This window comes from Pezoporus flaviventris, unplaced genomic scaffold (assembly GCF_033815535.1).
Source record: "Pezoporus flaviventris isolate CSIRO_AGI_PZ_B2104156 unplaced genomic scaffold, CSIRO_AGI_Pfla_v1 ptg000079l, whole genome shotgun sequence".
NCBI lineage: Eukaryota > Metazoa > Chordata > Aves > Psittaciformes > Psittacidae > Pezoporus > Pezoporus flaviventris.
Window position 1 is genome coordinate 2,084,219 of NW_026892627.1, and position 18,136 is coordinate 2,102,354.

Here is an 18,136-nt window from a genome sequence, read left to right on the forward strand (position 1 = left end):
TTTTACTTGACCATGGTCTTCTCATGCTAGAAAATCTCACACAAATCCTTCTGGATGATTTTGAATTGCAAGAGACTGATACCTAGTGATAAATAAAAACATGGTGGATAGCTGTGCTTTCTTGTTTTGTATGGCAGATTATCATGCTACCTTGTAAGAGAATTGGAGAGATCTTCCTAAAATGACTGAATCCTAAGACAACCTATAGGCTGCACAAGAGCAGCCTGGAACGTGTGTTAAAGGGGAGAAAATGAAAACAAATGAAAAGGTCAATTGACCAATATCATCAGAACCTCCTTGACCAGCTACATTTGTGTCAATCACAAGTCTTGAACTGAGGGCATTTGATGGTTTTCAGCTGAAATAAAGCTAGTTAAATCAAAGAGCTTAACCCTTATCACTAACCGTACAGGCATGACAAATGCCTCTGTAGAGCAGTCACTAGAGAGCACCAAATGTCCACACTCCCTCCACGTGACTTGCCCATGTGGAGTGGGACTTACTGATATGGAAAAGGTTGTGACTTAGCACTTGTCTCCATCTACCTTCACATAGGTCCCTAGGTCTAGGGTCTGGCATTCCTTCAGGGTTTTTATTGTCTAGCTTTTGAGGGGAGTGGTTTCAGAGTGGTAAGGAAAAGAAAGTCACATGGGTTAAGAAAATAGTTCAGAAGCAGTTTTGGAAATTTAGGTCCTTATATCAGAGAAGTGCTGGCATTAAGGTAAGAAAAATGGGTTAAAGATTTCCTCTGTGTCCAGGTGCTGCGGATTTTGTTTCTCACCCAGCTAAAGACTCCTCAGGTACCTGTCTCACCTCATACCTCAGTTCTCAGCATGCTCAAGGCTCTGATGATAACTGAGGTTTTGGATGTCTCCTCACCTACTTCATTCATAGAATCATAGAATAGTTAGGGTTGGAAAGGACCTTAAGATCATCTAGCTCCAACCCCCTGCCGTGGGCAGGGACACCTTACGCTAAATCATATCATCTAAATGGTAATCTGATTTGGGGAATACTGTGTTGGAATTTTCAAAGAAAAAAAAAAAAGGTTTCTCCTCCCTTTTTCTTCCCATTTTCTTTAAAAATCTTTCTTTGTGGTTTCTCTCCTGAGGTGATCTCTAGACAGGAGCTTTGTGTGTGTGTACACACGTGTGTGCATGTAGGTGAGAATAGTCTTGTAACTCATCAGCGGAAGGGCTGCGTGGGTGACTGAAGCACGCAGTACATCTCAATAACAAGTACTTTCCTAATATCCTCTTTCTGCCTTTAATCCTTTCCCCCACAACAGCCTCTTTCTGCTTTTCCTTTCCATAGAGGCACGAATTCTTTATTTCACAATGTCAGGTAATGGCGGCCTGAGACATGGGATATTCTGAAGAATACCTGGGAGATTCATTGTCTTGCTCATGGGATGGCTCACGTAAATGCTAATAATTGCCATATTAAAACAGACTGTGAAACACAGTAAGGGGAAGATACGTGTATATGTACAGAGGTAGGAGGAAATGGGATGTGAGACCTTTGCTGACCCTTCTGTAACACATCCAGCCCCTATATTTTAGTCTCCATTTCTGGTTACACAAGCCAGGTCTTCTAGCGTCTCTCAAGGGCTACACACTGGCAGAGATTGTTATTCCAGAAGCCAGCATCCCTGTGCAGCAACATTATTGGATCATCCCATTGAGATTTGTGTGATTTCCTTCTTTTTTTTTTTTTCACATGCAAGGCCAGAGAGATTTAGTTCTCTTCTATAAATTGCACAAATACTTTAACAGTAAGCTTGGTCTGCAGCCCTCAATGAGATGATCTACCACAAAGTCACTGAAGTACCCTTATAAGGATCCACAATAAATCATGTCTTGTCTGTATATAAGCATGGTGCTACTTCTCCTGTGGCTGCTCTCTTTGGCTATCTTCATCCCTCTATCCTGTTGACCTGGGAGGTCCTGAGCATTATCCCAACTCCAGGACTAAGGATGATGTGAAACCATATTCCTTTCAGAGAGGTTTTCTGCAGTCTGGAGTGAACCACTCAACTTTTTTGTTCTCCCATTGAATGGAAGTGCCATAGGATCAGGACACCACTGCCCATACAGATCAATTAGCAGGTAGAATGGGACACAGCACTAAGCCAGATTGGAGACACTGGCTTTACTTTCAGCATGAGAAACCATGAGGTAGCACAATCCTTCTTCCCTGATACAGAAAAACCCAAAAGAGGATAATAAGCTGTGTTCAACACATGGGACTCAGAACCAAAAAAACATCCATTAAGTTATGACATTAATTTAATTTGTAAATGGTGATGGTACAGAGTCAACTGGAGAAACAGGAAATGGTAAGGAACAGGACATGGAAACCTACTGTGGGAGGCCTGACCATAAAGAGGTCATCTTCCAGATTGCAGACCCAGGGTATCAGGTCTTGAATTCTCCAGTTCTTCTCTTTAAATAAAACTCTATCAGCAGCCTGTGAGTTGTTGTAATTTGCCAGAAATGCTACATTAACCCATATGGGTCTAAACTGATATATAATACTATAAGGAGACACAGGGACTCCATGTTCCTCGGTCAACCTGGAGTTGGGCATATACAGAGGTTCCTGTGATATTAACAGTGATGAAGACGATGCCACAGAATAAGGAAGATTTGCCTTGTGAATCCTTAGCCCTATGACTCATTCTTCTAACCAATGCTGATGCAAGGGCAACAAGACAGAATGATACAGATGGTTTCATCATTATATGGATGAATTCAGTCTGGTAGCATTAGTCATGCATGAAGACATGCCAATAAACCCTGTAAGCCTTCTTATAGCAGTGCTACGTGGTATACTGCACATTTTCATCTGAAAAATACTATGAAGAAATGTTGTAGAAATATGTAAAAGTGTTTATTGACTTTCTTCATTTGTATCTTCTTCAACTTATAAAGTAGAACACTAGCCTCATATATTTTTAGTTCCATAAGAAAATAAGTATTAGAGTGGGTGGAGATACAAACGCATAATGTGATGCTGAAAACACACGTATATAGTCTAGTGGTTCCATTGATGAGATTATATATAGAGATTTGTTAATGAGATGCTAACTCTGAAACATAATGATGGTCAAGAATGAGTTAAACACAGCTATTGGGACTACTTAACAGCTCACCATGACCAAGCCCTTCCCACCATTCCTTTCTCCCCGATTCTTCTGCTATTTTGCCACTCTGGCCACCTGGATTTATTGCTCCTTTATGCTAACTTTGGTGATGATTTAACCCTTCAGCAAGCAGATTAAGCTTACTGAGCAAGCCAAAATCTGACTCAAGAAATAAATGATAATAAAAAAAGATGATTTTCAAATGTACTAGTGAGCTGCATTATCTTGCAGAAGGGTCAGGTGAATGTCAAAGCTAACGAAAAAGAGGAAGGAAAAATATATACCTGAGAATGGAAAATGTATTCGTGGGGAAAGGAATAGAAGAGAGAGGTAGTGGTGGTGTGCCATTAGGTTTCCCCAGCCATTTCATTTAACAACATCCTAAATAGAAACTCTTAAAAGCTGACCTAAGCTGTATAGTAAAAAAATGGGCCCAGCAGATCTGACAAAGCTGCAGTGAGTAGTGAGGGTGCAATGAGCCACTTTGGGAAATTACACCATACTTCTTCCAGGAGAGGCTTATGCTCCCCAGTGATCCATGTGCTGGCACAGCTCTGCTGCTACCAGGGCCAGGCTGTTGTTTCTGCCCAGCTGTGAGCTGAAGAAGGAAGCCTGGATCAACACAGAGGTCTCTCTCAGGATAGTGCATATTTTGAGGCAAATGCCCCACAGAGCTGAAGGAAGGGGAAAAAGAAAGAAAGAAAATAAATAAAAGAAAAAAATATTTTAGACCAACAGTGCTTGTAAAGGAGAAAATATCAGCACTGAACCTAAATAGGTTACTCCAAAAGTTTAAAAAGGTTTTTTTGGTTCAATCAAGACCATATTATTACAGGTTTTCAAGTAAGAGGATTAAAAACTAAACACTTGGAATCTGGATTTGTTTTGGAATTGCATAGACACTTTTGGATTAACTATTTTTACCTATCTATTAGAGATATTTTGCAGACTGAATGTCAGGCACTACAAAAAATCTGAAAGTTTCCTTCTGAAAATATGAAAATGAAGAGTTTTGAAATGCCTCCCCTTTTTTCTTGGCTGAAACATTTTGCCAAATTTGAAATTAATTTCATAAATATATTTTGTCCCCTCCTACGCGTCTCAGACACTGAATTTTAACAGATTTATTGCTCATCAAAAATGGCACTCAACTCCCATCCAAAATACACTTCTGCAATGCCAGAAAGAAATCTTGAAAGTTGAATAACAGCAGTGAAATAATTAGATATGCTTGCAATATGATGTGGCAGCAGAGAAGCTATGAATTTTGGAAGATAAATCACAGCTTATACAGTGAGATCATGCAGTGTGAAAATCCACAAATTGTAGCACCAACCCTGGTTATGAATTGCAGTCCAGCTGAAGACCTGCTTCAGATTGTGCAAGTAACTTCTTTCCCTCTGCTGCACAACATTAAATTTTGTCATACTTGTAAATTACTGGTGGTGCTGAGCACCTCAGTCAGACCAAAAGACTGAGACTATGTTCACACATTGTCTTCCAGATGCATATGCCCTGGGAGCAAATGTCACCATTAGTATCAGCTTCCTCTTCTAAAGGCAACCACTTCCTGATCAGTGAACTAAACTGAAGCTACGTATACTTTCAGAAGCTCACTGTTCACAATGATCCACATTATGCAGCACAGACAGGAGCCTGCTTTGAGTGTATGGAAAACATTCCCAGTGGATTGTTGAGGTATGCTGCCTACATGTTCAGTGCATAGATACTTTAATTTACTGAGGGTCAGCCATAAATCAAGAAAATCTACCTCTTTGGTTAAATTTGTAATGATGTGTAGAAGCACTGAGACATCTGATGGGGCTGAATATATGACTGTTAAGGTGCTGGTTAAACCTTCTGTGGACCAAGTGCTATATACCTGTGTGCAAATTTATATCACACACATGAGAAAGGACTCCATTTCTCCTTAGAGGAGCTGCCCAGCATGCTGGATATCCAAACTGAGTGTCCCAGGCCTAGGTTTCGTGGTTCATGTGCTAAGGAAATACGTATGTTTAGAAATAAAAAGGAAAAAAAAAGTTTCTTTGTCCCAAATATTAATCAGAACACTTAGTGGTTTTCTTCCCTTCTCTGTAGTTCCTGGTTTCTTCCAGAATGGCACAGTGGCCATTATTAGAGCAAGGAACAGCTGTTTGCGTAATATTTACAGAATAATCTGAACCAATGCTGCGTAACGAAACCAATAAAGAGGCTAAACTCTTTCGTGCTATCATGGAATGGTTGAGGTTGGAAGGGACCTCTGGCCATATACACTTGCTCACACTCCAACTACCTGTGGAAGTTTCTTTAACTTCATCCTACTGTGGTCCTAAAGCAAACCTAATCTTTCCATAGGTTTCCATTAACTTCAAAGCTAAAGGGGACACCTCTTTAGGTATATGTCAGGAGTCAGATGGTTAATGCTTTAAACCCATTGAATCACAGCCTTTAAAAAAGAAAAAAATAAGTGAGGAATGAACTCATTTTGGGATAGCATCTCTAATATGGCTTAACTGCATGGCCTTGTGGAAAATTATCTGCCTCTGCTTCACCTTTTTTTATTCCTGTTGAATCAGAAAATAAGATCTGTCAGACATAAAATTTACAGTTGTACAGTACCAAGCACAACAGGACTTGCATTTTTGAAGAGCTTACCAACTTCATAATGAATCTCCAAAGTAGTAACGAATGCAAGCCAGCTATATTTTTCTACAAGAGTTTCCTACAGGTAGACAAGACCATGTTCATATTCACTGGAGATTTTTTTTCTTTTTTCCTTGCTTCATGCTTGCTTTGCTTGCAGATTTAAGACTGATATTTTCCAATTAAACTCGGTTTTGCCAGAGTAATTTCAGTTCATTAATTGCATGAATGTATGGCATACCACAAGTGCAGTATCATGGAATAATGCAGGTTGGAATGGACTTTAGGGGTACCTAATTCTACCTCCCGTTCAACTGGGTCTTCTATCTCAGGGCTTTATCTTCCTTTATACAGGTCTTGAAAACCTACATGGATTGACAGTGCATAACCTGTCTGGCCAATCTACTCCAAAGCTTGACTGTTGTCATTGGGAAGAAGTTTCTCCTTATCTGAAGATGTTGCTTCTTATTTCAACTTATCCTGTTGCCTCTCATACTCTGGTCACACATCAGTGTGGATAACATGAATCTAGCTTCTTTCTTGTGGTATGCCATACAGAAAGCTTGCTGCAGATGAAATAAATGTCAACCCCTGCTCTTCCCAGATTTTCCTTGGTCATCTTTTATTGTTAATGTGGAACGAAAAGCTCTGCTTTTCACCCTTTGAATCCCCTTGAAAGTCTCAACTCAAGTTCAGCCGAACTTGCCTAACATCATTCATACTGTCCAGTCCTTCCAGAAAGGATTTCGTGTTCTGCTAAAAGAAACTGAAATCTACTGCTGAGTTTGTTCCCATATTCTGCTCAATGACTTTGTTTCTTTTCCCAGCTATCTAAACTAACTCATTAGCTGTAGCTCTGTGGCTTCAGGTCTTGACAAAAAAACCTCATTTCAACAAAGAGCAATTTTCCATCTTTGTCCTCTATCTTTCCCTCTCTGACTGTTTTTATTTGTCTTTTCTGTTGAATAAACTGTTTATTTGAAAAACATTCCAAGAACAATTAAATTTGATTACATGAAAGCAACTTGCCTGACTGATTAAGGGATGTTTTCCCTTTAGGAGCACACGAAAATAGTTGGGGTTAACTTTACTATCAAAAGTCAGAATGTTTGAACTAGAAAGAAGAATACACACAAGCCTGGATTCCAGGAACAAAGTCGTTACCAGATGTTGATGAGAATGAAGTTGCACAGAACAGAAAGGCATAACACAGTGAATGAGAAAACCTCACAATATCTGCCTTCAGGGTTTCAAAACTTGAATCTCAACCATTAAAATATATATGAATATATATATTGTGATATCTTCCAGAGAAAATCTGAAATCCATTTTACTTACAAAAATGCTGCTTCATAGGAACTATGTTGTCTACTTTTCTTTGTTCTTCAGTAATGAAGTGTAATGCTCACAATGTGTGAGCACAGAACTGAAGATCCTTCATATCATCATAGAATAGGATCATCATAGAATAGGATCATCATTCTCCAAAATCACTAGTTTGAAGGGAATATCTCTCAGTTTTAGCCCACAAGTGACTTTATGCTTTACACATTCAGTCTTCTCACCATCGGATGGCTGAAAATGTTTACAGCTGTAACAGACTCATCAGGAGAGCCAGACTTGCACAGACAGTTTTGTTTACCCTGAAAAAAAATGAACTCCAGACCAAAGTAGGTTTCTTCAGGGAGGATTTTTGTATATATTCCTCTTTCTCTAGTTTTGGGAAGATGAAAATTCTGACTAACAGAAATTTACAAATATATGTGAATATATAACCAAATGCAGGTTATGCAAGAACTGAGCTCTTTGATGTCTGCTATGGCCTGTTCTCTTCAATCAACATGTCAGTGATAATAGTAATGCTTCTAGAAAACAACAGTTTACATAAAACACCCATCTCTACTCTCAACAAAATACAAAAGAAATGGTCCATTTAAGTTCAAAGTTCCAGATGGAAACTTCCTTAGACCCAGCTGGGAATTTCTATTCCCTCTCCTCTCAAGGAGCCACCAGAGATGTCACTAAACAGAAAGAAGTGGTTGACAAATCTTAAGAAACCATTTTGCTAGTTAGGCTAGAAAGGATAATATAAAAAATGCTATGTTCCCATACCTTATTACTGCTTATTTTCCCTGTTCTGGGATGGGGAAGCAGGGTTGACAGAATAAGAGTGGTTACAAAATATTCTGTTGACAGTCAGTCAGTGCTGGAGCATCCTCACTTCTCCAACTCTAAATGTCACAACTAATGTCTCACTCACCTACCCACATGATTTAACACATCAGATGCAACCTATGGTGCATGTCTTGGGTATTTGTCCTAAAATGCTCCTTGTACAGTCATGCAACCACTTGTAATTCTGAGGTACGCTGTAATTCCTTCTTCCCTGCTCAGTAGCTCCTTTCATAGGAATATTCATAGAATCATATCATAGTTAGGGTTGGAAAGGACCTTAAGATCATCTAGTTCCAAACCCCCTGCCATGGGCAGGGACACCCCACACTAAATCATATCACCCAATGCCTCATCCAACCTGGTCTTGAACACTGCCAGGGATGGAGCACTCATAACCTCCCTGGGCAACCTATTCCAGTGCCTCACCACTCTAACAGGAAAGAATTTCCTCCTTATAGCCAATCTAAACTTCCCCTGTTTAAGTTTTAACCCATTACCCCTTGTCCTATCACTACAGTCTCTAATGAAGAGTCCCTCCCCACCATCTCTATAGGCCTCCTTCAGATACTGGAAGGCTGCTATGAGGTCTCCAAGCAGCCTTCTCTTCTCCAGGCTGAACAGCCCCAACTTCCTTTTAGTTACTCACTTGTTGTTATCTGTGATTTCTGTGGTGTGCTTTCAGGTGATGTAAATAGCCACTACTGAGTCCAAAATTGCCAAGAGTCAAAAATGTCATTTTATATTGAGTAGGACAGTAGTGAACAATTGAGGTAATTGGTGGATGAAAGGCTGGATATGAGCGAGCTCTCAACGTGCGCTCATAGAACAACAAGCCAAATGTATCATGGGCTGCATTAAAAGAAGCGTGACCAGCAGGCCGAGAGAGGGGATTCTCCCCCTCTACTCTGCTGTTGTGAGGCCTCACATGGGAGTACTGCTTCTACCTCTGGAGAACCCAACAGAAGAAGGACATGGAGCTGTTGGATCTAGCCCAGAGGAGGTCACAAAGATGCTCCAAGGACTGGAGCACCTCTCCTCTGGTGACTGGCTGAGAGAGCTGGGTTTGTTCATCCCAGAGAAGAGAAAGCTCTGCAGAGAGCTTATTGAAGCCCTTCAGAACTTAAAGGGGGCTTATGAGAAAGATGAGGACAAGCCTTCTAATAGGGCCTGTTATGATAGGTAATGGTTTTAAATTAAGAGAGGGTAGATTCAGACTAGGTATAAGGAAGAATTTATTTATTGTGAGGGTGATCAGGCACTGTACCAGATTACCCAGAGAGGTGGTAGATGCCCCATTACTGAAAGTGTTCAAGGCCAGTTTGTACGGAGCTTTGAGCAACCTGGTTTAGTTGAAGATGTCCCTGCTCATCACAGAGGGGTTGGACTAGATGGCCATTAAAGGTCCCTTCCAACCCAAACCATTCTATGATTCTATGATGCACCACCACTAAACTATCTGAAAAACCTTCCCTGTATGAAAACAGTCATCACGGAAAAGTAAATCTCAGGGAGACCACTGTTGTTTGGGGTAAATCCTGAAAGTTTTCATGGAAACATATTCTGAAAAGGTACAAATTATAGATATAAATAGAACCATTGTTAAGTCAGCAAGGATAAAGTTCTTCATTTGACTGCATAGATTAGGTTTTAGTATTTAAAATAGTTATAATAGTAATAGTAATTTTTCAATGTTAACCTAAATATTTTCAGAGATACAGAGTGTTTGCAGACCATCTGAGTTTTAACTGAAAAAAGATGGCATCATGATTATGGTATTGAGCAGGACCTCAAAAAGCCTAGGAACGGATCCTGGCTCTGTTGAATGGGCTTTGTAACTTCGGAGTTATCTATAAGTTTGCAACTGTTTTCACCTGATTTCAGCTATTTAAACTTCTATCAATCATCCAGCTTGACTTTGGAGTCAGAGAGAGGGGTTATCTCCCATCCTGTGAGGGGTAACTGGGAGAGGGAGAAATTAATCTTGTTGTGCATGTATTTATTCCTCTATAATGGTTTTAGGGGACAGCTACACAGATAAATTTGGCATATAATTTCCACATGAATTAGGTTGAAATCAGTCCTCCCCTTCATTTCACACTACCCTAGCTTCTCACTTTCGAACCAAGCTTACTTCTTCCTTTGGGTACCTTGTTCATTCAGCCTCAAAGTTTTCCAGGTGAAGGACCCCTTTTAATGAATATTTATTGAAGCATCTACAATTGTCAAGCTTGCAGTTAGCCAAGATCTTCACATACTACTGTAATGACCAACAACTCTATAAAATGGGAGCACCATTTTGAAAAGGCAGGCTTTTATCTGGAGTAAGTTTGTCACTTTGCTGTCACTTTGTTAGGCCCCTGACCTACCTAGTGGCCTTTCTTTTTTTTTCATTCCCCCCAAAACGCATATTCCTTGAACACCAAATTTCCTTTACCATTTTAACAACACCACAGAAGGAATTGATTCCATACAGGAATAAGGTGGCACATACATATTTCTTGTGTCTTTTTTATTAGGGCTGACTAGGGATATGGTACAAGTTAAGGGCAGCTCTATAATGGCTTTCACATGATTGCTGTAGGAAAGCATGCTGTGTTCCTACAGTCTTGCATTCATCTAGCTCCAAGAAATGAGCTAAAAAAGGTGAAGGAAAAAAAATGTTAATCAATTATTTCTGCTTAGAAAATGTGCAAATTCCATATCAGGGGAGTGTCTGGAAAAAAAGAGAAAAAAAGAAGGAGAACAAGGAGAAAAGAAAAGAAAGAAAAGAAAGAAACTGGAAAGGGGTAAAAAAGCAAATGTCCCTCCCCACAGGAATAACAAAGAACATAGTCCCTAGAAAAAGTATGTTTAAACAAAATAGTAGCAGCAAAACCAAACCAAACCACAGAAGAAATCAGTGTCACATTCTGTGTCAAGCCTAAATGACATCTGGACATGCATGTATGTGAATATGTGTGTGTTTGGAGGACATTGTGTTATTGTAACCACTCTGAGCTTAGATCACTATCAGATGTGTGGACAGAAATACAAATGGTCACTTGGGTGACCAGCAGCAAAGATGGGTGGAAGTAGGACAAGTCTTCACATTCACTGACTCTTCATCTGTGGGTGAGAGCAAAGGCAGAGCAGGAAAATTCCCGCACGGGGAAATGGGATGACTGGATTCACGGCCTAAAAGCTCAACTCTGCCTATGGCATTGGGCAATCCTTCAGACCTGAGCTATCTTAAAATACACAATATGCTGTGATAACTAAGCATATATCCTACCCTGGTGTCAGTCCAAGAAGCCCAGGTAAGAATCTGGTCAAAGACTCTGTCAGCTTCTCAAGATATTTGGACATGCACAGTTGGAAGCAGCTTGCTTCCTGGGCATATACATAGATGAACATACAAATGTGTGTGTGTGTATGTACACACCCATTGTATGAGAGGACTTGCTGAGTTCTTGCTGTCTATGCTCTGAAAAGTGTGAAAATTCTTTTTAGTCAAATTGGAACCTAATTTCCACTTCTGATTTGTGTATCTTCCATTAAAAAAAAAAAAAAGAAAAAATTATTTGTATCCAGAACGGAAGATTGACCATACACAGATTTAAAGGATGAAAGGGTTTGTTTTCCGCGGTTGAGCTACCCTCCTCTATGCATCCACACTATGGAAGCAGCTGTAAACCTGTCTTAGTCTACTCATACCTTAGTGTGTTCAAAGTCTTAAGAAAACAGTCTCACTTCTGAAATCTGCCTTTATTTTTGCTTGTTTACATGTATCACAATGGTTTCACAGCTGATGTAAATATTTAGGTAAAGTTCTACAGTCTTTCCAGTAGCAGAAACCATACAAAAGAACCACATCAATCTCAGGTTTGAGTTTATGTATTTCTTGTACTGCAGTTCAGTACTTCATCAGATCAGTCATGCTAGCAATATAACACCATAGCAAGGCAAGACTGCTCCATGATGTGTTGAAAGAGAGCAGATACTTTGAAAGGTTCAAAGCAGGTTGCCAAGCACTATCAGATACAAGGGTAAGGTGCAGTTTCTCATAGTATCTCCCTGCCAGAATGATCTTCTTTGCTCAAATCTCCTCACTTCCCTGACCTTCTGAATGCTCTGTGCTGTACTGCAATGGAGAAGAACAGGTCCTGACTGGAAGTGTAACCATATGGCCACCACTGTCTCTTCCACAGGTGAACCAGGAAGAAAAGATATTTTCTAAGGTAACTTCCTTCAAGCTGCAGTGTCCCTCCATGCTTCAAGGAACAGCAGCTGAGGACAGAAATTGTGGCATGACTTTGAGGAGACAACAGGAGGTTCCTGGAGACACCACATTTGGGGCTGATCTCACCTCACCTGAGAACTCAGCAATAGTGTGGAGACAACTATTTTTGAAACTTCACCTTGTTCAGAAATAGTATTTAAAAAATCCTATATTAAATTTGATTGAAAAGAGCTTTGTTCTAGTAATTTTCCTCCTCTAAATGAAAACAGCCCATGTAGACTTTGAATGGCATGTTATTCAAGGGTTTTGCCTATCATCTGTTCATAATTAAATAAATATATTTTTGCATAATAATACTCTTTTTTTCCTCTATATTTTCAAAACCATACCCAAACACTCTTTCACATTGATATAACCCATTATTTTACATTGTCTTTACTGTCAGGAATTTTACAGCCTTCCAACAAAGAATCCTGACAAAGAAAATTTTTTTCAGACCTCTAGACATTATGTTTTCTGCCTAAAACTCCAGACCCATTGGTGAGTCACATTTATGACCTGAAAACATTAGTTTAGTAATCCCTTCCTTCCAATAATAATTAAAATATAAAAATTAAAATGTAGATGTAATTCCAAAGTAACGATATACAGGAATTACAAGTTTGTCAAGCTTCATTTCTGTGCGGTTGGTTTGGGGTTGCATTTTATTGTATGAGTTTTTTGAGGGATTTCTTTTGACTGTTGTTTCTGGGTTGTTTTTTGTTTGGTTGGTTTGTTGTTTTTTTTTCCCCATTCTAATGAGTTTGATCTGGAATCTTTGTCTTTCATTACTCCCTGCAAAGCTATTTCCTCCCTCTCCTCACCCCCTTGAGTTGATTAACTGTTACAAAGCATTCCTGTGATACTCAGTAAATAACAATGCAAACATGTTTATGTAACAGTTTAACATGCTAATTATGTTTTTATGCTGAAGTTGAACACACGCTGTCCTGGAGTCTGGTAGTCTTCAAGTCTTGGCTCTTTGATGTGAAGGGTGCGCTAGGAAACACATTCGTTTTTCATTTTGCCTTGATGAAGGTTGCTGTTTACACTTTGTGTCACTTCTGCATAAGTCAGCCGCATGTTAACGGCCCTGAGGAATGCACTAGTTCTGCACCCGAGCCACGTGAGCCTCTGTGCCTGCAGTGGCTATGGCTACAATTACTGTATAGAAGGATGGACATTTTTGTTGAGTCCCCATGTGTGGGACCAAGTTGCAATATATTCTCCAGGAGAAAGCTTCTTGTCCAAGCTTAGTGAGATGATCTAAGAACAAAAATTAGAGCTAGCTTCTATTTGTCATTAGGGTTAGATTTTAATAAACAATGGTTTAGGTCACATTTGCCTGCCCACCTAATGTCTACCATCTTGGTCAGTTCCACATGTCTTCATCTAAGTTTAAATTTAAATTAGTAAGAATGAATTAGTATAACTTGAGCTAAAAGGAAAAAATTTTCTAGCAGGTATTCTGACAAATTATTGGATTTCATAAACTAGTCATAGAGGGAGAGATACCACAGATACCAACCAAAATATTTAGGATTGAACTCTCCCCCGAATCCAGTAGTGTCTATGTTGGACGCAAGTATTGGCCAAATGGTCTGGGCCTGATCCAACCTGATGATTCTGAAGACACTTAGGAAGCTGTTTTTGCTACTTTGGAATTCTACTAAGTGACCCAGCGCATATGATGCATGTAGTGGATGATGCGATAGATTTGGCTCCTTGGTCTTAAATTCTCTTGAATTTACAGCTGGGCTTTGGACTGCAGACCAAAAGATCCAAATGGCAGTTGTCGTGACCATGGGAAATGTATTTTTTTCGACAAAAACACCCTTCTGACAAACAGCACAACTCGGGACAAATGAAGACCAGAGTCAAAGGTTTTTTACTCCATTACTAACTGTTAGGAGTTAGGACAAACCTTGGCATTTAGAACAAAATCTTTATATCACATTGTTAAGGAAAAGTCTTCCTTCTTCTAAGAATTGTTAGTTTCAACAGTAAAGCATTTGAAGAGCAAACTCCAGGGCTGATAATTAGACTGATCATGGTTGTTGGAGGATAGGCGACATTGACAGTCAGTGACAAAAGGCTAGTCCCCCTCTAAATTGTCTGTTTTCAATTTATGCAAATGGGAGTATTCTATGGAAATCACCTAATAAAATCTTCTGCTTGTTAAGTGAGAATGATTCCGCCTTATCAGAACTTAGCTGCCTTAGACTGCAACCGCCAACTTCACCTGGGTCCATGGAGACAAAGAAGCTCTCCTGGTTTACATCAATTTTATTTCTATTGGCTAAGATCTCAGAACATATATCTATATATGTAGAAGGTGTTTCCTAGCTCTGCTATCTGTAGTGTTTGCATATTTTCCAGACTTCTGTAAGATTGAGGGAGGTCTATGGAGTGCTGACGAGGCACCTATGACAGATAGCCAGAAGAAGAGCCCAAGCCTGCTGTCATTCAGTGTAAATGTGCTATACAGGGATCTACACCTCCACAGCAAAATGTTAGAATGTCTGCAAACTGATAAAGGCTACAAATCTTTTATACCCTACATCAACATTCCCTAAGAGAATGCTGCTGGCCCTTAGCAGTGAACATATCATCAAGACCTGGTGAAGCTTACTGAGGGAAAAAGTCATTCCAACCCACCACTGACATACCGGGAGCAGAATGATGCAGCGTGCTTTCTGCTTGGTATGCTTCTCCTTGTCACTTATCTCACCTTGTTTTACCCATTCATCACTCCTCCATCACCTCCCAGAGACCTTGACTGGTCTCCAAATATCATTTCTGTGCTAGGTTCCTGCACAAATTGGCTGGTAACACTTTCCAGATGTTTTATTGTCCTCCAGGTGATGGGGAAAATATTTTGTCTAAAATTTGTTTTTTTTCCTGTGGAGGATTCTTCATATTCCCAGTTTTTCCTAGTCTGAGTAAATGAACAGTCCCTCTTCTTTACAAAAGCCTAGAAATCTTTTCCTTAAGTTCAGCCCTCATCTCTTTTCTTGGCTCCTATTTCAAGAACCTAAAACTCCCTTAGTGGCTGGTTGATAACCAAAGAAAGCCGGCTTTCTCTCTGCTGCAGTTAATTATGTCATTACAGTTCCAGTAAGACTAGTGACAGAATATGGTGCCATATTTGGGTGCTTGTGTTTGATCATATATTGGTCAAGAGGCTATTATCAAAGTACTACACTGCCCTGCATTCAATGAAATAATTCCACTGCAAGTGTTTGTTTCTTTTCTAGTTACAGGTACACAGTAAAACCATTTGGACTGTTCTTAAGAGAGTGGCACACCATAGCAGTCTTTCTGAAAAATGTTGGACCAGCATCCTTAATGCTCTAGTCAGCAGGTACTACAAGACTGTAGTAGACAAAGCATGAAGCAAAGCTGACTGTCTTAGGAAAGAAAGGAAAAGAAAAGAAAAGGAAAGGAAAGAAAAGAAAAGAAAAGAAAAGAAAAGAAAAGAAAAGAAAAGAAAAGAAAAGAAAAGAAAAGAAAAGAAAAGGAAAAAAAAGGAAAGAAAAGAAAAGAAAAGAAAAGAGAAAAGAAAAGAAAAGAAAAGAAAAGAAAAGAAAAGAAAAGAAAAGAAAAGAAAAGAAAAGAAAAGAAAAAAGAAAAAAGAAAAGGAAAGGAAAGGAAAGGAAAGGAAAGGAAAGGAAAGGAAAAAAGAAAAGAAAAGAAAAGAAAAGAAAAGAAAAGAAAAGAAAAGAAAAGAAAAGAAAAGAAAAGAAAAGAAACCCAAAACCTCCGTAAAACAATAATGGAAAACAGATAGTGATATGAGTTGGTAGATAATCAAATTAGATGATTGGATAACTGCAAAAATGACCAGCAAAGCATTAAGTCCTGCATGTATTAGGCTTCAGTTGATCTGTTTCTATATACCATTGCTTCTATACATTAGTTTCTTCTGGAGCCTCCTAGCTTCACGTTTCCCACATCAGCAATGGGTTCTCTTGAAACAACTAACCACCTGTAGAAGACACTAGAAGGTCAGGACAGGTGGCACCAAGATGACTTTGTACCATGTTACCCTGACGGAAAATACTGGACATTACCCATGCAACAGAGACCCTTGGCTGCAGCATTTTTAGCAGCAAACCTGCTAGTGGGAACGAAGAGGGGATCCTTTCCAGTTAAGGTATCTTAGCGGTTGGCAGGGAGTGGAGGCTGGAGAATGCTGAACTTCAGAGGTTTCTTCTTCACTCAAGAAGCCTGTGTCTGTTACAGCATTTTAATTTATGTGGCTTTCTACTTGTGCATTTGGTGTTATTTTGCACATACCATCATAAGAAAGCCAGTGTAAGTCTTTGGAGGGCTATTCAAGCCTCAGCAAAGCCAATCAGATTTAGGAGATAAGCTAGCATTGGGAGGGAAAATAGATATAATAGTAGTGTTTATATAGCTTTCTTAAGTTAAGGTCATAAACATAGGAAGATATATAGTGATAAATAAATTTTATTACATTATCTGAAATTATCTGAAAGGTCTCTTTCCCATATAATACAAAGTCACAAACTGTCATTTTCCCTGCTGCATCAGTGTTCCAGAAAATATTTTTTCTTGTCTAAGGAATACTTTTTCTTGTCTAAGAAGAGATTATCTAAATGATAACATTCACTCAGTATCATAGTCATGTGAAGTGATCTGATTCTTCCTCGAGTCTGATTCAGTCAGGTACCTAAGAACATAAGAAATTTAATTTCAAAGTAATGACATGAACTTTGGTGCATTAGATGAAGAATACAATGCTTTTGCCTTTTCAACCTGGTCCATGATGCTGGACAGATCAGGCTAATTCTGGCCTCTGGGGAATACATTCACCCAACCAAGATCTACCTCTTTACTTCAGACCAAAGTCATCTCAGGTGAGGATACTCAATGCAAGGGTTTTTTTAACTTGTTTAGGTAGAAATAGAAAGCACAGTGAAGGCAATCTGCTAAGGTTTGGTACCTGATCCACTACTTGCACACTTAGGCTGTTAGTTGTGTATAAGCTTGCATGCATTATTCCTGACTCTGGACAATGTGACATTAATTTCCCCCCAAAAGACAAGCATGACAGACAGCCTTTGCCCATTTAATTTCTTGTGCTAGCATATGTTTGAAAATTCATGCTCAGCCAATCTCATTTCAACATGAAGAAATCTTGCCCAAGCAAGCACTGGGCAAATCTCATACTTATTTCTAAAATATTTTATTTATACTCATAAAAATAGATAGATGTATCTTGATTCAGGTCATCTTGTTATGAGATGGGTTTTCACTCCAGACTTAGCAACTGCTAGCAGGTTCCCAGTCTTAGTATATTTTGGGTTTTTTTTTTTAAATACATTGTACAATCAGGCCTAATAATTATAAAATATAACAGAAAGAAAATGTTGTCAGGGATCCAAACATATGAACTTTATGTCATGAAAAGCTTTTATTCTGGTTCCTATTCTCACTCGTGCACAGATTTATTGAAAAAAAAACTTTGACATTTATTCATTTTCCACTTAGATTATTGTGGTTAAATCAAAAAGAAGTGTCAGGGCTTAGGGAGCTGAAAGCAGCTACACTTTTTCCATTGTGATGGGTCACATGGTTCCCATTTATTCCATGAAAAACCTCATGGTTTTGGTTATTTTCACTGTCTGGAATGAGATATAATTCCACTCCTGCTGCCAAATCTCCTGTATTGCATAGGAAACTCCTGCATTTTAGGCCATATCCCTTGGTTAAGCTGGGAGGCCTGTTTCATAAGAAGCTTTTCTTTATTGTTATTTACTGTTTTCAGTGGTCTAAGGAGACTCTTCACATGATTGTTTGAAACCTTTCTTCAGACAATAAGAGAGGAAGGGAGGTCTTGTGTAAGGTACCAAGCTCCAGCGGAGATCTCTGTTCAACTCAAGTTC